We start from the raw sequence: 27,133 nt of genomic DNA on the forward strand, positions 1-27,133 counted from the left end.
TGGTTTTGCAGAAGCCAACAGCAGGAACAATAGATATAGATTTTAATATATAATCCCAGCCCATCTGGTTATGTGAGAGAATTTAAAAGTTTCATTAAATTTTTATTAGCATTAGGACAACTGACTCAATATGAGCAGCCTACCTGGCAAGCTTATGAATTTTATCAGAGCATTTAAAGTAACCACAGTCTATTGTTTCTGCAACAAACCACAGCAAACACAGTTTCATTATGCCTCAGATTAATTATTTGCTCCATAACCCGGAAGGATTACATCTGCATTGTATAACTACACCTCTGCTTTATTGTGATATTTGATTTTATATTGTTAAGTAACTTCTGCTTTCCCAGTGTGGGGTGGAGGGGGTTTTGTTTTGGTGTTTTTTTGTGTTTTGTTTTGTTTTGTTTTGGTTTTTTTGGGGGGGTGGGGGGGGGTGGGGTGTATTTATTTATTTATTTATTCATTTAAGAGAAGAATTTGAGGAAGTTCAGCAGTTCAAAGATCTGATTTCAGACCTGATGCTTAGTAAAACATTTAGATATCTAAGTGGAATTAACATTTAATTCTGAAGTAAAAATTGAGGACAGCTTTATACTTTATGTCCTTGAAAGTTTCTCAAATGCGAAGTTTCCAAGCCAAGTGAGTTGAGTATTTTCTTGCCACTTTTGTTTCCTTACTAAACTGTATTATTGCCACTCTTTTATCTAAATATATCTGTGTTTATTTTGTTCACTTTTTTTGTCCCTCAGTCAGGTGGTAGGAAATTTATCACATTAAGCAGTCCAAGTGAAAACCAGATCAAAATTCTTTTGCTACTTGGAATATGTGACTTTTAGAAAAAACTATTGATCAAGGTCAACTAATAGTAGAAGTATGTCTGAGGTTTGGACAGTGATCAAACATTGGGTTAAAATAGCTAAGGAATGTCCACTTTCAAAGTTTAAAGTTGTTTGTGCACATACACATAAATTCCTACAAGTAAGCTCCAAGTTTTCTGTACTCTTTAAACAATGATAAGCTCCTTAGAGCTCCATCATGGAAGGAAGAAAAAGACAACTCTGTTTAACAGTAGCTACTTCTCTTGTGGCAGACATTAATTCTCATTAGCTGCATTTTGTGCTGTCATTTGGGAAATATTAGTGAGCTTTGAAGACAAGACTTACCTTTCATTTAGCTAGTAGAGTAGAATGCTCCTTTCACAGTTCCACTGCCTGATATTTCATGGGTATTTTGTGTATGCTCAGTCCATTTATATCCCTCTGAGACAAATATGTGGCATTTGAACTAAAGTGTAAGTGTGACTATGGTTAGGGATGGAAGAAAAATATAGGCATCTGCATAAGCTGGAGATAGGGGTTAGTTTCTCCCCTGAGGTTACAAGACAGTTGCCCTTCTCTTAACTCCACAGATGCTCAAGGGCCTGGGATCATTTCTAAATGAATTATTAGTCTAACTTACTATACCAGTGGGGCAAATCCCAAACATATTTGTTTTCTTCTGCTGACATCTGTGCAATTTTGCACACAAAAATAATATAGAACATAGCTCTTAGACTTTCACTCCACAATAGGCATCAGGATCCAGCAGCTGAAATGCTGTTTCTAATTTTAATGGAAGTTTATATGTGGAATGAATGGAAAGCATCTCCCTACAGTTTTACAGATTAATTTCTTGCTAGTCTCTTTGTAGACATACAAGGGACTTGTTTTTTTTTTTAATAGAAAATACATGAGTGTCTTTCCATTAGAGCAATGAGTGAACCTTCTCAGTAATGAACAAAATCTCTAATTTTAATAGATATATTGAGTAGTCATGGTCTGCTTACTATAAAAGCTTTTTATAATGTGACCTTATACAAAAGGATGTGTTATCTTTAAATTGTACAGATTAAATGAAGGAAAAATGTAAAATTTTATACAAACGTATAATCATAAAAGAACATACAAAAACCTTTCTTTCTTCCTAGTCAATTGAGTAGCATGCTATTAGCAATTACAAAACATTCTAGTGCATATCAATTTGTATCATATGCTTTGTTATTCATACAAAACAAGCAACAATGCAAAAAGGAACTTTAGAGTTTTGAAAGAATTCTGTCTGCATCATTTACTATATGGTTCTTGATGGTAGTATTTAATGCAGTGCCTAAAATCCTACTACAGAGTTACCATAATAAGATCATCTGCTATGTCCTATTACAGACTTACTGTAGCATCATCACCCTGTTGGCTTTTGTAGTGCAGTTACAGTTGTCAAGTGGTTCATCGCATAAATGTTGTCTGCCATAGCAGACAATTTTGATGAGTTTGTTTGTTTGTTTGTTTGTTTGTTTTGTAGTGTTTACCTGCATGGTGAAGAAGCAGAGAGAATAAGTCACTAAATTTTCCACTGTTCAATGTAAACTATCCATTGTAACACAGTGCAGCACAGTCCATCATGTGACAATTTGATCTCCTTTTTTTTTCATATGGTATATTGTTTTTATTAGTCCCATCATAATTATGATGATACCCTTTTCTGTCAGTTATCAATCATCAGTTTATTCTTTGAGTCTTCCATCTTCTATTACAGACATAGTTTAGTATGACAAGTTAATAAATATTGTAAAAGAACAAAATATATGGGTGGTTACCTGCAACAGTTTTCTGTAAAATTTTAAGGGAAAGAAAACAAAAAAATCTTCCTAAACCTGCTGCAGATCTATTTAATAAGATTTGCCCATAGTTGAGAAGACCTATTATAGCTGATAACTCACAGTTGTTCAGGGCTCTGTAACAATATATACTGGAATATACTGTAGGTATTCAAATATCTTTTAAAGGACAAGATAATTCCCACAAATAAATTGCCTCAGTTTCATTACAAACTTTTTCAAGTTACTGATTCAAATTTTGAAACTTTTTAGCAGAGACTGCAAAAAAAAGAGGTGAAAGCAAAATGGTTATGTAAAAAAGCTAGGTATAGTGTGTTGAATACAGGAAAATTCTTTTTCCAACCTTACATCTGAAAACTTATGGTGTTCTTAAAATAAAGCATAATTTTCTATTTAACTAGAGCATAACTTTTAATTATGTTGTTATTATGGTAAATAGAACAGGTAAATAGATCTTGACTTTATCTGTTTAAACTGCTGGAAAGAACTGTTGGTAACCCATGCCAGTGTTTCTGAACTTCAGGAAAACCCTGAAACACTCACCTAGTCTTCTTAGAAATCATTTATATTTTAGAAGTTTTTTCTAAGAGAGGTGTTAATTTCCTATTTCTTTTGTACTTGGTGTAATCAACCTATGTTCTTTTCTCTCACAGGCCCATGCTGTAATTCTTGGATAGGGTCACATCAAATTAGTCTGTTAGTCACTGCTAAAGAGCAAATGAAATAAAAATTCACTTATGAAAAGTGCACCATTTACTTTAATCAAGACTTAAAATGGCAGTGCTTTTGCTAAAAAGGCCTTGAATAAAGCAATGTGAAAGCTTGGGGGGGGGGGGGGGAGGGAGGGGGGAGAGTGTTAGGTCACAGTAAAGCTATTTGTGGAAACTTCACAGTATGGATTATTCAGATATTTCATATGCATTTCTTTAAGACTGAAATATGACTCATGATTTATTTATGATTAGAACTCTCTAGGTTATTTTAAAGGAAAGAAGTAGACAACAAATTAAGCCTAAATACAAATTTTTGCACAGTAGAGTTCATATTGACGTTTCCACATAAAAGGAATACATGGCTACATTTCTACCTAAAACCACCATTGTGGTCCTCTTCTGACACGCTGTCGTGGTTTCAGCCCGGCCGGTTACAAAGGACCACGCAGCCGCTCGCTCACTCCTCCGCCCCCCTCCGGTGGGATGGGGAGGAGACGGAGGAGAGAAAAGAAGAAAAACCTGGAACTTCGAGGGTTGAGATAAAGGCAGTTTACTGGGACAAACACAAAGAAAATACAACTACAACAACGGTACTAATGAAAAAGTATACAAAAGGAGTGATGCACAGTGAAACTGCTCAGCACCCGGGACCCAACGCTCCGCCACTTCCCCCACCGAAAACAGAGACCACCCCCCCGGCCCGCTCCCCATTTATATACTGAGCATGATGTCACACGGTATGGAATAGCTCCTTGGCTAGTCCAGGTCAGCTGCCCCGGCTATGCCCCCACCTCCCAGGTTCCTGTAAAAGTTAACTCTATCCCAGCTGAACCCAGGACACATGCTAAAGATCTGTGTTCCATTAAATATAAAAATCTTGGGATATAAAATACAGAATATTAGGCAAGTATCAGATTTGAAAACATGCATGCCTATTAACTTATATGTTTACCTGGAATGTGACAGGTCTTTTGATATGTTCTGTTGGTTACAAATCATAATTACCAAAAGTCATATAATGAACATAAGATTATCTATCCAGTTTAGGTTACACTAAAGTTTTTTCAGGTCAGGCTTTTTTCATGTACACGCAAAGTACTTCCGAAGATGATTACTTCATAGCCATAAGATCTATTATTGCAGATCTATTCACTGAGACACCACCTTCCTCTAAGGTAGTCTTAGAAAGAAAACTGGAGTCTTTTTTCTCCTGCTCTGAATTCAGTATAGGACAAAAAAAAAGCTTAAGACAAATGACACTTTGTGGGTCAGGAAGGGAGACAATGATGGAGAAAAGAGTAGAAAAAAATCTGCACACATCTTTCCACTATATTTTCAAATGAAATATACGATCTATTGTACTTCTAAGAGGAAACTGAGGTGAAAGTTGATGTTCTTGTTTCCCTTTCCTCTTGTAGCTGTCTAATTTCTGAGGACAAGTTTCTTTGTCATTTCTGTCAACTTTGATCTGGATTTTCAAAGACACTCAGGGCTATTTGAAAATCCCTGTCCAGATCTCCTCAGTGTACACACGTGATAAGACCCCTGACAGTGATCAAAATATTTTTCAGTGCATGTATACAAGAGTAAATCACATTCAAGATTTTAGGAGCAAGGTGAGCAGTGACACACATATGATTTTGGATGCCAAGAAATGTAAGTTAGTGTCCAGCACCTGGCTTTCAGATGTGCAGAAGTTATGTAATCCACTTGGCCCCAAATCTGGTTGCTTTACAATATATCAGCAGTGTAAAGTATGTAGTAGTAACCTGATATAAAAAGAAAAGCTGATAACTTCCCTCCAAAAAAAAAAAAAAAAAAAAAAAAAAAAGAAAAAGATTTTGACATATAGCTAAGATATAAGAAGATATTTGAAGATTACAGTACAAAGATGTACCCAGCTTGCATGATTCATATCACCTTCACATTCTCATAATTTATGTTAAAGGACTATCTAGGTCCTACCTACCTGAGGATTAGATCAATAAAAAAGTGATCTGTTTTCCTTAGCTGTGTTGAGTCTGTAGTTAGAAGATGGGATAATCTGGCCACATCAACTTTAGATAAAAGTAAATGCATGAAACACCACACTAAAATCAAATTCAGATATGTATGTAAGCAACTGAGATGCAACAACTGGTAAGTATATAAAAAAGTTCACATGTAAGGCATGCCTATACATCTTTGTGATTACATATACTAAGAATCAGCATCTGCAGCAAAAACAAGCAAAGAAGCCCTAGCCATTTTGCATCTGTTCTATAGCATATTAAATACCAACTACGATTCAGAAGGAGTTATATTATGAAAGTAATTTTATTTTTCCTTTTATTGACAGTCTTCTTAAATGATATAATTTAAATTTAAGAATTTATTTAGGGTATGTTCCATAGCATATCCAAAGTATTCTATAAAAAAGGTAAATTTCCATATCTAAGGAAATAATTATTTGTATTACAAATACATCTCTCTACCCAGAAAAAAAAATCTCAGAGCAAGCGCTTGATCTTCAAAGTGCTATAATATTCATGCTAAGGAATTTTATTAAAATGACTTTTTAGTTAATAGAGAAAATCATATACTGTACAAAAATGTCTTTAAGACATTAGAGAAATTGTAGTAACCCACAAAATTTGTGGTAGCTAGAAAATGGACATGATTTTCCATTCTTGTTTCTTAAACAAGTTAGCTCTATCCATTCTTTGCAACTTACATTTATTATACCATTAGGTTTGCCTTAAATTTTCTGGATTCTGTTAGTTTGCATATTTTTGCCTTTTTGTATGTAGTTTGCTAATATGTTCCAGTACAAATCTCACCATTTTTTCAGCTTCCAAGAATTCCTTTTGGAACTTGGGAGGAAAAAGAATATGTATGATGTCTGAAACAGGGGTCAGGCTTTGCAGGAAGATTATAGAGCCATGGTTTGCCTATTCAAAGGGAGAAGACATGAAAGACTAAAGCTCAATAAAAGTTGAAACTGGCCAGTGTTGTGTCAGACAAGAAAGGCTTTCTTAAGTATGTTAATAGCAAGAGAAGGTCTAAGGAAAACATTAGACCAATACTTGTTGAAGACGGTCACCTGACAAATAAGGCTGAAGAAGAGGAGGAGGCATTCAATGTTTTTTTTGCCTCAGTCTTTAACAACACTGATAGACCTTGGGGTGCCCAATCCTCTAAGTCAGAGGACCATAAGTACAGGAACAATGGCTTTCCATTTGTGTCCACTGGAATTATAAGGGACCAGCTGCATCAGCTGAATGTTCAGAAGTCCATGAAGCCTGGTACGATTCATTCCAGACTACTGAAGGAGTTAGCAGATATTACAGCAGGACCCCTGTCAATCACCTACCAAAGCTCTTGGGAGTTTCAGGAGGTCCCTGCTGACTGGAAGCTAGCTAATGTTACTCCCATTTAGAAAAAGGGCATGAGGGAACACCAGAGAAACTACAGACCTGTTAATCTAAGCTCAGTAACTGGAAAAAATATGGAGAAGATCATACTGGGTGCTATTGAAAGGCATTTAAAGGACAATGCAGTCATCAGGCACAGTCAACATGGGTTGACAAAGGGAAAGGTCTGCCTAATTAAGATGATATCTTTCTACAATATGGACACCCACCTAGTGGGTGAAGGGAAGGCAGTGGATGCAGCTTTTCCATATTTTAGTAAGGTTTTTGATACGGTCCCTCACAACAACTTTCTAGACAAGTTGCCCAGCTGTGAGATGACCAGGTACACGGCGCGCTGGGTGATGACCTGGCTGAATGCAGGGCTCAAAGGGTTGTAGTGAAGAGGGCTACCTCTGGCTGGTGGCCAGCCACCACTGGTGTTCCTCTGGGCTCAATTCTAGAGCCAGTTCTGTTCAATATTTTTATCAGTGGTCTGGAGGTAAGAGTTGAATGCACCCTTAGCAAGTTTGCTGATGATACCAAACTGGGAGGTGCTGTTGTCTCTCTTGAGGGACAAGAGGCCTCATGAAGGGATCTAGGTAGATTGAAGCATTGGACAATCACCAGTGACATGAAATTTAACAAGAACAAATGACAGATTCTGCACCTGTGACAGAAGAACACTGGACACAAGTATAAGTTGGGAGAGGAGTGGCTGTGGAGCAGCCCTGCAGAAAGGGATCTGGTGGTGCTAGTTGACGGTGAGCTCAATATGAGTCAGTAGTGTACCCTGGCAGCCAAGAGGACAAACCGCATTCTGGGGTGCATCAAACACAATATAACTAGCTGGTTGAAAGAGGTGATTATTCCACTGTATTTAGTGTTCATGCAGCCCCACCTTGAGTATTGTGTGCAGTTCTGGACCCCATAATCTAAGAAGCCTGTTAAGGTCCTTGAGCGCATCCAGAGGAGGGCAACCAAGCTGGTGGAAGGGCTGAAAGGCATGTCCTGTGAGGAGCAGCTAAGGATTTCAGGTTTTCTAGTTTGGAGAAAAGGAGGCTGAGGGGTGACCCTATTGCTGTCTACAGCTTCCTGAGGAGGGAAGTGGACAGGGAGGTGCTGAGCTCTTCTTCCTGGGATCCAGTGACAGGACGCCTGGGAATGGCTCAAAGCTGCGTCCATCAGGGAAGTTCAGACTTGACATTAGGAAACATCTCTTTACTGAGAGGGTGGTCAAGCACTGGTACAGGCTTCATAGAGAGGTGGTCGATACCCCAAGCCTGTCAGTGCTTAAGAGGCATAACATGCTTTCACTTTTGGTCAGCCCTGAAGTAGTCAGGCAGTTGGTCTAGGTGCTTGTTGTAGGTCTCTTCCAAATGCACTGTTCTAGTCTAGTCTAATCTAGTGTATTCTAGTATAGTGACTTCTCTGTCGTCTTTTACAGGTGTATATCTGGGGAAATGCTAGAACTTTTTATGTTAAAATTTCTTATGATGGAAATAATGCTGCAAATAATCTATGAAAAATATGGGTCAAAATGCAAGAAAAGGTATTTTTATGATTTATTTTGCACAAGAGAAAGAGAACTGTGATACTATCTGAAAGAATATTTTTCCCCATTTTTTTTTAAATTGTTTATTATTTTAATTTACTTTTAAAGCATTTTGTTGTTTATCATTTGGGTTCCACACTTTTCTTCAGATATTTGGCATTAAGGATCTTAAACCCTTGTAAATATCTCACTCCCAATAGACAATATTATTACCATTGTTCCAAAAGTTACCCATAGATATGGGGTCAAATTTATGACAAAATGGTTTTATGTCCACAAGAGCTGTTTTTTTGGTGTGCTCTGGAAAGTCCTGTCTTCAGAAATGATTTACAAATCTTGAATGTAGGGATCTGACAATATATCTGCTGTGGTATCATTTTCTTCAACACAGCAAGATGCTGATATGCAGTCACTTAAATCAGTGTACTGCTTTTGGCTGAAATAGAGTTAATTTTCTTCATGGTAGCTCATATACCGCTCTAACAAACCTTTTGGAGTTGGTACCAGACCAATGTTGGTAACACAGGGATGTTATAGTTACTGCTGAGCAGTGCTTACACAGAGTCAAGGCCTTTTCTGTTTCTCACACCACCCATCAGTGAGTGAGCTTGGAATGCAAAAGAAGTTGGAAGGGGACACAGCCAGTACATCTGACCCCAGTCAACCAAAGGGATACCCCAGACCATATGGAGTTATGCTCAGCAACAAAAGCTGGGGAAAGGAGGAAGGGGGATTTCAGTGTTATGGCATTTGTCTTCCCACATAACCGTGACATGTGATGGAGCCCTACTTTTCTGGAGATGGCTGAACACCTGCCTGCCGAAGGAAGGAGTGAATGAATTCCTTATTTTTTCTTTGCTTGCACATATAGCTTTTGCTTTACCTATTAAACTGTCTGTATTGCAGCCCCTGAGTTTTCTCACTTTTACCCTTCTGATTCTCTTCCCCACCCCTCTGACGGGAGAGTGAACAAGTAGCTGTGTGGGGTATAGCTGTCTACTGAAGTTAAACCACAACAATCAGAAAGCACCCACTCCAAATAATTAGAATAACAGGATTTTAAAGTCACTTTCTTGGAAATACAAGTAAAGAAATAAAGAAAGGATTCTGGTGGCAATGACTAATATGGGAAACCACAATGTGTAATAAGACAAACACTCCAAATTCTTATAAAAGCATATTAGATTAAAGTATTATTATTATTATTATTGTTTCCCTAATGAGGAAGCTCAGAAGAAGCAACTTACACAAGTTGTAAAGCAGATCACTGTTAGGGTGTCTCTGTGGTTCACTGTGTCTCTTCTTTCTTACTGTTGTGTCCAAGCAAATGAAACTCATTGTCTACCTGTAAGATAGTTGCCAGAAACTGTGCTTAAAAAGGGAGTATCAGTGTTGCAAACACTGGTAGGTGAATAAAATTTGAACATGTAATTAAATTTTAATACATTAATAGTGTTTTTATAGCAGGATATTCCAAAGCATATAGTAGCTTGTTAAGAAGTTTTTGATGGAAGAAATGTAAAGATCACTTTACATAACCTAAAACCGATAGACACATATGTAGTGAATAAGCTTTCAGGCCAAATATAAAAATTGAAAATGATATTCACCATGCTGAACAACATTCTGCAATAGAAAGTACTGGGTAATTGCAATGGTAAGTAAACATCGATAGCAGTTCTGTCTGAAATTACTTGTGTCCTGGTTTCAGCTGGGATAGAGTTAACTGTCTTCCTAGTAGCTGGTACAGTGCTATGTTTTGAGTTCAGGATGAGAAGAATGTTGATAACACTGATGTTTTCAGTTGTTGCTCAGTATTGTTTAGACTATAGTCAAGGATTTTTCAGCTTCTCATGCCCAGCCAGGGCACAAGAAGTTGGCACAGGACACAACCAGGGCACCTGACCCAAACTGGCCAACAGTGTATCCCATACCATGGGACGTCCCATCTACTTTAGGAACTGGGGAGTGGGGGCGGGGAATCGCCGCTCGGGGACTGGCGGGGTGTCGGTCGGCGGGTGGTGAGCAATTGCCCTGCGCATCATTTGTACATTCCAATCCTTTTATTACTACTGTTGTCATTTTATTAGTGTTATCATTATCATTATTAGTTTCTTCTTTTCTGTTCTGTTAAACCGTTCTTATCTCAACCCACGAGTTTTACTTCTTTTTCCCGATTTTGTCCCCCATCCCACTGGATGGGGGGGAGTGAGTGAGCAGCTGCGTGGTGCTTAGTTGCTGGCTGGGGTTAAACCACGACAACTTGTTATGTATATATGAGGGCAGTGAGACAGCGTTTAGCACATCCAGTTTCATTCTTTCAAAGGAATATTATATCAAAATAGCTGCAGCTGAAGGGTTATTTTTTAAAAAAAACCTTATAGATTGCACAAGTAGGTTGTGCTTTCACTTATCAGAAAATTAACTTCTACTTGTGAGACATCATGTGATCCACATATCTTCTAGATCAGAAATTCAGCAATGCTTCCTGTGACTTAAATCAACGTTTTCCTTTTCCTTTTTTTTTTTTTTTTTAAAAAAAAGGCTTTTCGTAATTAAGTTGAGCATCCCTATGCTTCTCAGGCAGAGTCCTTCACTGCATTGTCTCTCATACATTAGTTGCATTAATTGGTTTTGTAATGTGAATTATGTGTCCAGAAAGAGAATGAAGAAAATTACTTCTTCTGCGAGCTATTATCCAGCTACTATTATTGGCAAAGTTGTTCACATTGTAACTCATATTATGTATTCTGCTTCATCACTTAGACCTTTTTCATGCTAGCTCACTAAATAGCTCATCTTTGGCCAAATTAATAGCTGGGGTAATCAATGACACTAGATTTGATTTCAAAAGACTCATACAGCCATGGTCTCTCTCTTTCTTTCTCTCTCGCTCTCTCTGCATATAATATGTAGACACATACTGATCTTTGTATGTATACAGATACACATTTCTTTAAAAAAAAAAAAAAATCTGTATTTTTAAGTTAGTGACAACAGAACTTTACAATTCTTTTGGTAGCCTTTTTGAATGGTTTCATTTTTATTCAGGGTAATGCTTATTATACTTGCAAATTCATCCATCCCAGAGCCACAAGTACTTTGTTACAGAATACACTAGCCTCCAGCAGAAGATATGGGGAAAGGTTAGAAAAATATTCCATCTGTTTTTGAACAAAGGTGTAAATCAGCTAGGAAGACAGAAAGAGCAATTCTCTATCTGCTCTAAAGAAAAGTGCATTAAGGTAACAGAAAGATCAAAACATGATTAATTTCTGGTGGATTATTCACCATTCTGCCATGCAATAGGGCACTCAGAACATGAGATAGTTCAGCATGACTAAAAGTTCAATTCTTTTCCCAAGGGGAGCTTTATAAAAATGATGATACCCATCTCTCTTAGTGTTCACACCTTCTCACCTTTGCAAGGAGGCTTAGACACATAACAATGTAACAAAGAGCACAAAATTATGAACAGCTAGACTGATGCAATTAGATGCACAGGACTTTATACCTTAACTTCTTATGTTCAATACAAAATTCAAAGATGAATTAATTAACACCAGTTTATTGGCCACATCTGAGCCTCCAGTGGATTTTTTTTTTTCTTCACAGCATAAAATCTCCAACCTGTTTGGAGCATTTTATGATGTTTTTCCTTGAGACTTGCCACAGGCATATTTTAGAACAAGACTAAAAAGCCTTGTTAGGCAAGAAGTAGATAATGAACTTACTAGAAAAATCTAACACAATGGTATGAATTAAAAAAAAAATATCCCTGAATATGTTGTTTAGGAATATTTAGATATTAATGTATAGGCAATATTAATTATAAAAAGTTTACTTGTGCTATTTGTTAGGTACATATCACAATAACCAGCACTAATAGGCCTTATGCTGAACCTAACATGCAGAGTCTGTTATAACACAGCCCTGGTTTTCAGAATGAACCTCTGTTCACAGAACACCAACTTTTAAAAGTAATAAAATAAGGTTAGTTTCAAATATCACTGTGACTGGTGATAAGAACTAAGGTAGATTGCCTATCAGTCTTCCCTGTGATTATATTGGACTAGCTAGTTCTTTGCACTTTCTCCTAAGAAATAGCTGGCTGTTTCATCAGCAAGTCCCTGGCTGGTACAAGTTCTCAACTTGTCAGTTGCTATCCACAAGTGGCCAAATTTTTCTGTTGCAGTATTTTCTGTGTGGCAGCAGGGAATAAGTACACAGGACCCCTCACCCTGTTGAACTGTGTTGGAAAGATCCCAGGAGAGAGCCTGTATTGTTCACATGGTATTCAAATAGCCACGAGTTTATGGTGAAAAAGGTATATGTTTTCTGCCTGAACAAAAAAACCAAGTCTGAAATAATGGAAGAAAAAGGCAGATAGACAAAATCATTTAGAGGCTTAGATGGTAAGAGATAAGGAGGTCTCACCTGGCATAATATCTGAATGTCATCTGCCTAGCTTCTCTGCCAACACAGTATAGCAAAGGGCATGCTGGTTTTCTACTGACAGGAATGTTTTCTTGCACAAAGCCCCAGTGAATACATGCCACAGAACTCCCTTCATTTTTTATGGCAAAGATCAAATGAGCTCACCCTGACCCTCTCATGTATACTGCTGTCACAATGAACCTACCTCACCTTCTCATTTTCTCCAGCTTGTAGCAGTTCACAAGGAACTGTCTATGCTAAGGGAAGTGTGTTAAAGCTGACAAAACCACTGGATATGTAGTGTTACAGATGAGTCAGATTCCATCATATTAAAAAAAAATAAAAAAATTCAGCATGGGATGAGTGACAAAATTGGTTGCTTAAGTGTGTAGCATTCTTATGGTTTACGTAGCACCCCTTGTGGTGTTGTGTGAACACAACAGGGTTGCTATAAAGGTACTTCAAGAGACTGCAGTGTGGTAACAGCAAGATGGAAGTGTATGGATATAGCCATGAGGTGTAGGCATCTGGGACTGTGCATACAGCACTACAATTCCTTTTATTTGGTGATAGATCTTTACTTTAAAACTAGTTATGTTGTTTCACCTCTTATGCTTCTACCAGAAGACTGTTTCAGAACAGTCTTGCTTAAAAAGTTCAGTTTTCTTCCTGTTTCTAGCCCTGTTTGTTCTGTGGTTAGTGTACTCTCATACGTCCTTGTATCACCTTTGTTTCCATTTCTTTTTCAATGCTGAATTATCGTATACCCTCCTTGCTGTATAGGGGTCACACAGAAATACCAAAATAACTGAAGCATAAAGAAAAGTTTCATTTGGTAAATTCATTACCGCAACGACATACTGTCTCTCATGAATATTTTACTCCTCTTTCTGGTTTTAAAAATAGAGTGTGGCAGATTAGGTTGTGCACTGATTGCAGTATAAACTTAGGAAGTATCATTTTATTGTTGTTGTGTTCAACTCATATATATTTTATATCCCTGTTTATTCAAACTAAAGAGCTGTCGGGGAACATGTCCTGTGAGTTCACACAGCAGTCCATACTTGTAATGGGGGAGCAGCAAAATTGCTATGTGCTTCCTGAGAATGGAGTGCTGTCATTGAGAGTAATCAGGATAAGTAATAAGTATCAACCAGAGTGAGTCCTGACAACTCCTGCCAGCTTAGTATATCCATGCGTTTCTTCACTGCATTTTAAGCCTGTTGGCAGGGGCGGTTTCTCCTCTTTTTGGGTGTTCTGTTCAGTTTCTTTTTGGTTGGACCTTTTGTGGTTTCTTTTTTTTTTTTTTTTTTTTTTTTTTCCACTTTTCTAAATAAAATAGGAAAATACAAAAACTCTCACATGGAATGTCAATTTTTTTCTTTTTCAATATGCCTTTCCAACATGCCACATTGTAGTAACACCTGGTTGTATTCATTCTAAGAGGAGGTTAAAGTATGTTAAAGAGAGAAAAGAGGTCTAAATTTGAAAAAGTGAATGATGTTGATAGCTCTGAAGAATGACTGACATCAGCCTTAAGGCTATCTCGCCTTGAGAGGCTTCTCAGTGAGAAGCTGATTTCATCACATCTTTTTATTCACTTATAAGGACTTGTTAGTTCACCAAAGTGCAGTTTTCTTTCACTCACTTATAGGGTTTGTAGGTGTGAGGGGAGGCCAATTAATCCCTGGTGTCACTCCAGTGATTTTGCTTGCCGTATCCCAAAGAGGAGTAAAGCCCAGCATGTACATTTTTTTTCCCATTAAAGATGAATTAAAATAAAAGCAGAAGAGATCCAACATTTTTTAGAATCATTGTACAGATGCATAAAAAAATAACACTGCATTTCAAATCTAATTTTGTCCATCTCTGTGAGTGGCACTTTTCCAATTAATTTGAAGACTGTGGTCAGGAAAATATTCACAAGAAATGTACATGAGCGAGAAATGAAAAAGAAATATTTCTCTGCATATGAAGATCAACACACAGCTAGTCATTTTTATCTGGTTAAGCACTTAAAAGTGTTTAATCTTAGTATTTTATTTGGCACACCTTTGATGACTTTTCAAAACTTGTGGCTGTCAGGTGAAGTTCCCAGTGACTGGACAAAAGGGAATTTCACACCCATTTTTAAAATGCGTAGAAATGAGGAGCCAGGAAACTACTAACCAGTCAGCCTCATCTCCTTTTCTTGTAAGATTATGGAACAGATCCTCCTAGAAGTTAAGCTGAAGCATAAGGAAGACAAGTGGGTGGTTAGGGACTGCCAACATGACTTTGCCAATGGCATATCATTCCTGACTAATATAGTGGCCTTCTACAATGGAGAGATTGCATCAGGGGACAAGTGAAGAGCTACAGATGTCATCTACCTGGATTTCTGTAAGGCCTTTCATACAGTACCCCACAATATTCTTATCTCTAAATTGGAGAAATATGGGTTTGACACACAGACTGTTAGATGAATAAGGAATTAGATGGATGGCTGTGTCCAAATAGTCAATGCCTCAATGTCCAAGTGTAAAACAGTAACGAGTGATGTCCCTCCATGGTCCGTACCAGCACCCAGGACAATGGGATTGAGTGCACCCTCAGCAAGTTTGCAGCCTATACCAAGTTGAGTGCTGCAGTTGATTTGGTAGAAGGAAGGAAAGCCATCCAGAAAGACCTTGACAGGCATGAGAGGTGGGCCCGTGTGAACCTCCTGAAGTTCAACAAGGTGAAGTGCAAGGTCCAAGACATTAATTTAGAAATTGCTAGCCAAACTTGTTGGCTGAAGTGTTACCTGACCTTTGTTATTTTTAAACAGGCAAAACTAGTAGGCTTCTATTTTTCAGGCTGAACTATTCCTGAGGGAAGGAAAAGAAATTCTAGTTTCAATTGGTCAGAAACAAGATGTGGTAATTTGTTTCTCTCAGCTTCTCAATCTTCATGCAGGGTATCAGAGTCTAAACTGATAATGGTTCTGTTGTATCTGCCACATGATCAACTGATTTGATTACCCACCAGAATCCTTCACTGGGACCACATTGTGAGCTTGTGCATAGTGTTCCCACAGCTGAGACAAGACTCAGGACCCTTGGACTACCTAGGCAGCAATCCTACCAGCTGAGACATAGGGGAGTCACAAAGAACAGTGTTAAATTGGTCTCAGTTGCAAGTTGATGTATAAGAAACTTTGACTTATTATTGCAAAAGAAAAAAAGAATGGAAAAAAAGTCAATTTATTTCCATTCCCTGACAATATGTTAAATTGATAAATTTTCCTAACAAGATAAACTCTGCACAGTACATACACTACTGCATACACACAGTTCAACACCCAGTAGGAATAAACAGATAATTGTGGGCTACATCAGATACTTGCGTTTTTGCATAATTCCTGCCTTAAATAAGAGTTTTACATTTTATATTGTAATGCATAGCACAAAAAACTTTATACTGCTACTGAATGAGCAAATTAAGTAAGCAAATTTTAAGATGTTAATCTTTCTCACCTTTATCCGCTCCATTTATTATCACTCAAGCATAGAACAGAATGTCTTTAAGAACAAATACATGCTTCCATTTACACAAGAAATTAATTAATTTCTTTAATCTCAGATACAGTAGTACATTGTGTTATATTTTATAAATAATCCAATCACTGATCTTGGGTTAAATCAGATTCCTGATCAGAAAGAAGTGTTTTATTCAGATTTACTTGATGGTTCTTGTTAATAAACCAATACTATTGTTAGAGTTCTGGTTTTCCTTAAGGACTACCTTCTTACAAGGGATCATCTCACAATGTTTCATTGATTTTCTATCTTTTCCTTAATGTTACTATTCAAGTTGTAACAGAAATAAATCTTTGTTTTGAATTCTTAATGTAGGAAGGAAAGAAAAGGCCTTGCATCATTGTATGTTATTTTTTTATACAATTCTCATCTCCCAGCAAAACATATTAGATAGACAATTTCAAAAATCTGGTTCCTTTACCCAGAGTGTTTACATACTTTTCATCTTTATTAGACATATGTACCATCTCTGCATATAATCACGTCTGTGCTAAGCATCTGCAACATTCATGAATGGATACTTTCTTGTCTCCCTTCCTTCCTCTTTCAAATATTTCTCTCTTTTATCTGGGGAAATACCACAGCAAAAAGTCATTAAAATGACCAATAACCTTTGTAAATCTTTCAGTACAAACAATGAAAGGTTTAGCACTCTGCCAATGAAATGATTCTTCAGATTGCCCATAGTTTTACTTCACCTTGATTTCAGAGTCATAGCAGGTCATTCATTTTCAGATATTGTAGAACATCGTAATGATGCAATCCAAAGTACAGATGAAGAGAAGTTAAATAATGTGTCTGTATCCTTTATGATCTTAATGGATCTTTGTTTTGAATACCATTTAGTCTCATGCAGGGCTACTAATCTATCTGATACATTCCTAATGAAGGTCCTTTGGAGACTTTATGCATTGGAGTTGCAGAATGCTCACAAACAACATTTCTAAAACAGGAAACTAAGACAAGCCATGATTTCCAGACTATTTGTGACATAATTTTCTTCTTAAATGCTTTGTCTTTACAAAATCCAATTTACTCATTCACACACAGTGATACAGCACTACCTGACAAAAAGGACCTTAGGAGAAATTGTGATGTATAAGCCAAGCAAGCTATTCTAAAAATGTGAGTCAACAGCAATGGCTGTGGTAGAGGCTAAATGTTCTACTTTGTGTTTGGCAAGGAAGATTTTGTAGCAGTCGGTTTCCCAAATCTTGGTTTCACTCAATTTGGTTGTTTAAGCTCACACTGTCGAGTGATCTATTACTAGATAATATTGTTTCTTTCTTCTTTTATTTAATGCTGTACTTCACTCCCACCTGGAATGGCTCATTTTATCTCAGAATGGATGGAATGGATGGAATAAGTAAAATTTTTGTTAAAAATCAGCCTCTTGCTTATAATCAGCCAATTAGGATGTAGAAAATTTAAAGGTAGGACTATTGGTGGCATTTGGATGAAGTGTCCAGTATCATCTAGGATTTTCATCTGATGAATAATTGAAGTGCCTACCATTCATTGATATGGGTGTGGTGTTGTGCTCCCCACCCCCAACCTGACCTGTATTTCCCATAAACCTGCTGAAGTGAGAACCACCAGTGGTGGTTGTAATGGATGCATCTGATCATGATGTCTGCACCCAGCTCAAAGTAGATTTTGGGGAGACAGATAACAACACAATAGACAATGGCTAATTTGAACAGTGCACCCACCTAACCACAGTGTTGGTCAATGTCTGACTAAAGCCAAATTTGGAAGAAGCTAACATCTGTAGTCAGTATGCAATTATCTTACTCCATAAATAGTGGACAGCCCAGGGCCCACTGAGCTCTCCTACATGGCAGCAGGCTACATACCAGGATCTTCCCTCCAGTAGGACACCTCTCAAGGTTGCTCCTTGAGTTTGAGAGATTCCTTGCCACAACAGATTCTTGGTAAGTGATTAACAGCATATTAAACTTTGAAATCTTAGCTAAGTGATATAAAGAATTAATTGCACATATATAATCCTTTAGACATAAACCGTTGACCAAGTATGGGACTAGGAGTGGATCCAGCTGCACCTAGACTCCTCTCTGAGAAGGGGTTTAGAATGCAAGGGGGTCCTTTCTGAACCTCATGACTCAGTTTTGTCTGATCTTGTCCTCTACGCAGCAAATATCATGTGAACCTTGACATCAAATCTTGTTAAGCCACTGTTGTATTTATCATCAAACTTTATTAAATCACTGTTTTACAGCAATAAACATATTGCTACTTCTCTCTTATGAGTCAAGTGCATCACTCCTTCCATGACAGTGGTTTACCAACAACCAAATCAACAGCTAGGACATTGTGATTGCAACTCTAGATAAAAAAGCTTATTTCTGGTACCATTGGTAAAGTCACTGTTGCCCTTGAAAATGCTGACTTTGCTACAGCAGGGTTCTTATGCAGATGGTATTGAGAAAGAAGAGCTGAAGCCCTGAGAGCTGAAGCAACCACTGAATGCTACCTACTTCTGACACCAAGCTGCTACAGAGGAGTCCACATCCCAGGTGTTTTCCCTGTCAAGGCCATATGAAATTAAGCTCTTGAGATCCACAATTCTGTGGTTTGGAGTCTGGCTATAAAAGACTACCTTGTATGACATTACTGCAGCAGTATACCAGCAATGGAAGAGTTTCAGCTGATTTTGTTAATTTACACAATTAGTTCCATGTCCAGGCATTTTCTGTAAAATATTCAGTGTGTTCCTTTCTGTCCCTTACTTGTAAATTCTTCTTCGGAATTTGTGTGAAGGAGTGGTCTGAGGTAGCTTGGGGATTTTAGGTAGTTTTGATAATCCCTGTGAAATTCAGGGTTACAAAAGCAGCTTGTATTTTTGGCCTGTTCTTTATTTTATGCTTGATTTGTTTAATTGTTTTCATCTATTCTGTGGAATACAACCCAGTATCTACAATTTAGAGATGAATACAGAAGTCTTAAAAAAAATTTCATAACTTGCTCTTTTTAATCCCCGTTAGAATTGCCAGACAATACCCTCCTACCTGAATAACTTACAGCAAAAGTGACAAACTTTTCTGATGATAGAACCCCCTCCAAAATATTTATAAAGAAGAATCAATGAATGTTTCTGAATGACAAATAGATGTTAAAAATGTGAATGTGATTCTTAAGAAAGTCACTGGAAGAAGCTTTTGGTTACTCCAAAATGTACTTGTAATAATCAGACATTCGTCAGAAATTGTAAGAATAGTCTTACATAAAAAATTATTATTTGTTAGTCTTTAGTTACTTCAAATACCTCCTTTTTTTGCAAAAGAACACTCTAAACATATTGTTAGTATTATGATTTAGATTCCTTTGTTAACACTACTAAGTTAGTCCTCAGTTCTGCCAAGAAACATTATTTATTCCTGGATTGTCTGCTTGATTCCATGGAGTTCCTTGCCTAGTAATTTGATGACAATTATACTTTATCCAAAAACAAATAATTGAAAGAGAGGGATATTCACACCATTGTCCTGGGTTCAGCTGGGATAGAGTTAATTTTTACAGGAACCTGGGAGGTGGGGGCATAGCCGGGGCAGCTGACCTGGACTAGCCAAGGAGCTATTCCATACCATGTCACATCATGCTCAGTATATAAATGGGGAGCGGGCCGGGGGGTGGTCTCTGTTTTCGGTGGGGGAAGTGGCGGAGCATCGGGTCCCGGATGGTGAGCAGTTGCACTGTGCATCACTCCTTTTGTATACTCTTTCATTAGTACTGTTGTTATTGTTGTAACTACTGGTTTTGTGTTGTCCCAGTAAACTGCCCTTATCTCAACCCTCGAGACTCAGGGGTTTTTTTCTTTTCTTCTTTCTGATTCTCCTCCCCATCCCACCGGAGGGGGGCGGAGGAGTGAGCGAGCGGCTGCGTGGTCCTTTGTTACCGGCCGGGCTGAAACCACGACAGTCCTTTTTGGCGCCCAACGTGGGGCAGAAGGGTTGAGATAACGACAGATCTGGCCAGAGAGTGTTGAAACAAATTTGCCAAACGCATTTCTTAGATAAATAGGTGTTAGTCACAATGTTGTTTCATTTGTTTACATGGTGGCGTTTTGTAAGCTCTTATATGCTCTATGTATTGCCTGTAGTTGCGTATCTCATCTCTGGGAGAGTGATTGGGATTATCATTCTGCTGTACTGGGAAATGTTGACTTGTGAAATGATTACATCACTGGTCATGAGGTTAAGCTGGTATCTGTATGAGGCAGTGATAACATTTCCATACTTTGGGCACCTTCTGTCGGATTTTATTGGTAATTACACCCACTCCATGGGGAAATTAGGGGGGATACCTCCCCCCGTCCGTTCACCTCCCTTTTCTCCTTCCGACTAATTACAACAGCTTTTGAGAATTTTGAATATCCTTGGGATGCGCAAGCCAGTGTGCTGTTAGTGCTATGCCTCCTGAATATGTTTCAGGTCTTCTTTAGGGCTACAGAAAGGCTCTTTAAGAGGACCACCCAGAGATCTGCCCCAAAGCTGGATATTCATGGGTGGCACGGCATGTGGGAGGATGTGGGCAGGTATCTAGGGAACATCTCACCGCCAGTGACTTGGAAGTTCACTCCCGAACAACTACAGAACCCTCATGAAGTGATAGAATATTTGAAAGAAAAATGCTGTGGCTATCCCAGAGACACACAACTCACTACATTGTGCTGGGCCCTGGCCAGTATCTACCAAACACTGCTTGATACTAGGCAGCACCCTCAGGGAGAAAAGATGGAAAACAGAACAACAGGCACCGTGGCTACCCCTACCCCGACAACAAGCACCGTGGCTGCCCCTACCCTGACAACAGGTACCGTGACTACCCCTACCCCGGTGACAGACACTTCAGCTAAACCAGAGAACCAACCTGTGCCAGTATCAGTCACCCCTGTACAGAAAAAGAAACAAAGAAATGAGTTCGCTTAGTGAGAGATGAAGATGAACCAGGGTCATCGCGAGAACAGGAGGTAGAGGCAGAACCTGAAATAATTACCCGATCTCTATCCATGAGTGAGTTGCGTGACATGCAAAAAGATTTTAGCTGCCACCCAGGTGAGCACATTGTTACCTGGCTGCTCCGATGCTGGGATAGCGGGGCTAGTAGTGTGGAATTAGAGGGTAAGGAAGCCAAGCAGTTGGGATCTCTGTCTAGGGAAGGGGGCATCGACAAGGCGATTGGGAGAAGAACACAAGTCCTCAGCCTCTGGAGGCGACTTCTCTTAAGTAAAAGGAAAGATACCCCTTCAGGGATGAAGTTACGTGTCACCAAGGCAAGTGGACCACCATGGAGAGAGGTATCCAGTACCTGTGAGAATTAGCCATGCTGGAGGTGATTTAAAATGATCCAGAAAATGCGCAGTCACCCACAGATCCAGATGAAGTCCAATGCACACAACCCATGTGGCGGAAGTTGCTACGAAGTGCACCACCAACCCATGCCAACTCATTGGCAGTAATGTCCTGGAGAGAAGGCTATGGACAAACGGTGGATGAATTGGCTGTCCAACTCCGGCAATACGAAGGAAGTCTCTCTTCCTCCCTACGGGCCTGTGTCTCAGCTGTAGAGGAGTTGTCCTGAGAGTTCCAGCAATTCAAAGTGGATCTGTCCTCCTCCTCACCTGTACAGGCCCGCATCGCAGTTATTGGGAGTAAGCGTTCCTCTGCCCAAGAGAGAGGAGAGAGAAAGTACACTCGACGGGCTAACCTGTGGTTTTACCTGTGTGACCATGGAGAGGACATGAGGAAGTGGGATGGAAAACCTACCTCAGTCTTGGATGCACGGGTCCAGGAGTTGCGAGAAAAAGCAACCAGAAAAGAGGATTCTTCTTGGAAAACTACTGCTCCAGTTTCCCGTGAGCAGTCCCCCAGACACAGTACATGGGCTGATCTCATTTCTGATCCCCTTGAAGGGACTTCTGATTCATGTGTTCAGAAAGTGAGTAACGGATATTCTAACCAGGATTAGAGGGGCCCTGCCTCCAGCCAGGTGGAGGAGAGGGACAACCGAGTCTACTGGACAGTGTGGATTCGATGGCCTGGCACATCAGACCCACAGGAATATAAGGCTCTAGTAGACACTCGTGCACAATGTACCCTAATGCCATCAAGTTATAAAGGGGCAGAACCCATCTGTATCTCTGGTGTGACAGGGGGATCCTAAGATCTAACCGTATTGGAAGCTGAAATGAGTCTAACTGGGAATGAGTGGCATAAACACCCCATTGCGACTGGCCCAGAGGCCCCGTGCATCCTTGGTATAGATTATCTCAGGAGGGGGTATTTCAAGGACCCAAAGGGGTACCGTTGGGCCTTTGGTATAGCTGCATTGGAGACGGAGGAGATTGAACAGCTGTCTACCCTGCCGGGTCTCTCCCAAGACCCTTCGGTTGTGGGGTTGCTGAAGGTTGAAGAACAACAGGTGCCAATTGCTACCACGACGGTGCACCGGCGACAATATCGCATCAACCGAGACTCCCTGATTCCCATCCATAAGCTGATTTGCCAACTGGAGAGCCAAGGAGTGATTAGCAAGACTCACTCACACTTTAATAGTCCCATATGGCCCGTGCAGAAATCCAATGGGGAATGGCGACTAACAGTAGATTATCGTGGGCTGAATGAAGTCACGCCACCACTGAGTGCTGCTGTGCCAGATATGTTAGAGCTTCAATATGAACTGGAATCAAAGGCAGCTAAGTGGTATGCCACAATTGACATTGCTAATACATTTTTCTCCATTCCTTTAGCAGCAGAGTGCAGGCCTCAGTTTGCTTTCACTTGGAGGGGCGTCCAGTACACCTGGAATCGACTGCCCCAGGGGTGGAAACACAGCCCCACCATTTGCCATGGACTGATCCAGGCTGCACTAGAAAAAGGTAAAGCTCCAGAGCACCTGCAATATATTGATGACATCATCGTATGGGGCAACACAGCAGAAGAAGTTTTTGAGAAAGGGAAGAAAATAATCCAAATTCTTTTGAAGGCTGGTTTTGCCATAACAGAAAGTAAGGTCAAGGGACCTGTGCGGGAGATCCAGTTTTTAGGAGTTAAATGGCAAGATGGGCGTCGCCAGATCCCTGCAGATGTGATCAACAAAATAGCAGCTATGTCCTCACCGACTAATAAAAAGGAAACACAGGCTTTCTTAGGTGTTGTGGGCTTTTGGAGAATGCATATTCCAAATTACAGTCAAATTGTAAGTACTCTCTGCCAAGTTACTCGAAAGAAGAATGATTTTAAATGGGGGCCTGAGCAACGACAAGCCTTTGAACAGATTAAACAGGAGATTGTTCATGCAGTAGCTCTTGGGCCAGTCCGGACAGGACAAGATATTAAAAATATGCTCTACACTGCAGCTGGGGAGAATGGCCCTGCCTGGAGCCTTTGGCAGAAAGCACCTGGGGAGACCCGTGGCCGACCTCTGGGGTTTTGGAGTCGGGGATATCGAGGATCCGAGGCTCACTGTACTCCAACTGAAAAAGAGATCTTGGCAGCATATGAAGGAGTTCAAGCCGCCTCAGAAGTGGTTGGTACTGAAACACAGCTCTTCTTAGCACCCCGACTGCCAGTGCTGGGCTGGATGTTCAAAGGGAAAGTTTCCTCTATGCATCACGCGGCTGACGCCACGTGGAGTAAGTGGATCGCACTGATCACATAGCGAGCTCGCACAGGAAACCCCAGTCTCCCAGGAATGTTAGAAGTGATCACAGACTGGCCAGAAGGCAAAGATTTTGGAATGTCGCCAGAGGAAGAGGTGACACGGGCTGAAGAAGCCCCGCTGTATAATAAACTGCCAGAAAATGAGAGACAATATGCCCTGTTCACTGATGGGTCCTGTCGCATTGTGGGAAAACATCGAAGGTGGAAGGCTGCTGTATGATGTCCTACATGACAAGTTGCAGAAACTGCTGAAGGAGAAGATGAATTGAGTCAGTTTGCAGAGGTGAAAGCCATCCAGCTAGTGTTAGACATTGCTGAAAGCGAAAAGTGGCCAGTGCTCCATCTCTATACCGACTCATAGATGGTGGCAAATGCCCTATGGGGGTGGCTACAACAATGGAAGAAGGGCAACTGGCAGCGCAGAGGTAAACCCATCTGGGCTGCCACACTGTGGCAAGATATCGCTGTTTGGATAGAGAAGCTAGTGGGAAAAGTACATTACGTAGATGCTCATGTGCCCAAGAGTCGAGCCACTGAAGAACATCAAAACAACCAGCAGGCGGATCACGCCGCCAAGATTGAAGTGTCTCAGGTGGAACTGCACTGGCAATGTAGAGGTGAGCTATTTATGGCTCAGTGGGCCCACGATACCTCAGGCCATCAGGGAAGAGATGCAACATATAGATGGGCTTGAGATCGAGGGGTGGACTTGACCATGGACACTATCGCACAGGTCATCCATGAATATGAAACATGTGCTGCAATTAAGCAAGCCAAGCGGCAAAAACCCCTGTCGCATGGAGGGCGATGGATGAAATATAAACAGTGGGACGCCTGGCAGATTGACTATATCACACTCCCACGAACACGCCAAGGCAAGTGCCATGTGTTGACAATGGTGGAAGCAACCACTGGATGGCTGGAAACATACCCTGTGTCCCACGCCACTGCCCAGAACACTATCCTGGGCCTTGAAGAGAAAATTTTATGGCAACACAGCACCCCAGAAAGAATCGAGTCGGACAACGGGACTCACTTCCGAAACAACCTCGTAGACACCTGGGCCAAAGCACATGGCATTGAGTGGGTATATCACATCCCTTATCACGCACCGGCCTCCAGAAAAATGGAACGATACAATGGACTGCTGAAAACTACATTGAGAGCGATGGGGGGTGGAACATTCAAGCATTGGGATACACATTTAACAAAAGCCACCTGGTTAGTTAATACTAGAGGATCCGCCAATCGGGCTGGCTCCGCCCAACCAAGAGTTCCACATACTGTAGAAGGATATAAGGTCCCTGCAGAGCGCATGAGGAGTATGTTAGGTAAGACAGTCTGGGTTAGTCCTCCCTCAAGCAGAGGCAAACCCATTCAAGGGGTTGTTTTTGCTCAAGGACCTGGGTACACCTGGTGGGTGATGCAGAAGGATGGGGAAGTTCGATGTGTACCTCAGGGAGATTTGATTTTGGGAGAGAATAGCCAGTGAATTGGGCTGTATGATATTTAACTGCTAAATAACCTGCCAATGCATGTCATTGTATCTATAGTGTCTATATGCCATATCAAGGGTATTATTGTGAGAATTATCCAAATGACTACAGGATGGACTTTTGAAACTGAGCCAAGTACAACAGTGATAGAACTTGTGTGTGTGTGTGTGAGGTTGGGGGGTGGAGTCCAGATACTTATATATAAGACAAGGAAAGTAGTAGTGGTTGATTGGAAAAATGTAAGATCTGGGCATGATGTAGATGGTATAGAATAAGGGGTGGATAATGTCCTGGGTTCAGCTGGGATAGAGTTAATTTTTACAGGAACCTGGGAGGTGGGGGCATAGCCGGGGCAGCTGACCTGGACTAGCCAAGGAGCTATTCCATACCATGGGACATCATGCTCAGTATATAAATGGGGAGCGGGCCGGGGGGTGGTCTCTGTTTTCGGTGGGGGAAGTGGCGGAGCGTTGGGTCCCGGGTGGTGAGCAGTTGCACTGTGCATCACTCTTTTTGTATACTTTTTCATTAGTGCCGTTGTTGTTGTTGTTGTAATCTCTTTGTGTTTGTCCCAGTAAACTGCCTTTATCTCAACCCTCGAGGTTCCAGTTTCTTTTTCCTTTTCTCTCCTCCGTCTCCTCCCCATCCCACCGGAGGGGGGCGGAGGAGTGAGCGAGGGGCTGCGTGGTCCTTTGTTACCGGCCGGGCTGAAACCACAACAACCATGTAACTTAAGTTTCTTAAATCATGTATCCAATAACATTATATTACCTTATGTTCCCTGGGCTACCCCTGCATTCAGTGAAGATGCATAAACTGTTCCAGTGAAAAAATCAGAAACTCCTAACTGAGGGTCCTGCTGGGAAGGAATCCCTCTTTGTTCTTTGACTATAAAAGGAGACATGACTTCTAACTATACACCAAAACTAGATAGGCATTTAATGCCATTGCCAGAGTTATGATTTCCCCCTGCCTTAAATGAAATTTACAACAAAGTTTATTCTTCAGAAAACAGAATTATTTGGTAGTTTCATTTTATAATATTTTTTGCTTAAAAGTGTTTCCTTTTTTTGGAAAAAAATATGTTTATAGATAAAATTATAACTGGGCACATTGTTCTATTTTAAGTTACCTTTCCTTTAATGGTAAAATTAATTTTCCATACTCAGATTTAGTAACTGTTAACATCCAAGTTCATTTGAATAAAGAGTTTTGCTATAAACTTTGCCTTTTGTGACTATTTGGAAAAATAAGTACTGGAGCTTCATAGTTGGTTGTATCTAGTATGTAACATGAGGTTTAACTTTTTTTTTTCAGTAGAGCATATTCTAATCTTTTCTTAGTAATGTGACCACATACAAATATTTGCAAACAAAAACCCCAGAAATTAATAATTATAATTAAGCAGAAAATCTAAATATGGTTTAACTAATTTCACTAACCTAAGTCTAGTCTAAGGCTTATAGAAAGCATAGAAAATTGGCATAAAGAATCCAAAGGCTTTGTCAGCTTGTATCTGTGGGTTTTGTGACTTATTGCCACACTTTATTTGCTTATCTTACTGAAGGTGTTTTGAAACTGGAATGTAAGACTCTGTGGAGGGCACAGCATCTGTCCCTTTTATGCATTGATGGCATTTTTACTAACC

Source organism: Accipiter gentilis, chromosome Z, assembly GCF_929443795.1.
Source record: "Accipiter gentilis chromosome Z, bAccGen1.1, whole genome shotgun sequence".
Classification (NCBI taxonomy): domain Eukaryota; kingdom Metazoa; phylum Chordata; class Aves; order Accipitriformes; family Accipitridae; genus Astur; species Astur gentilis.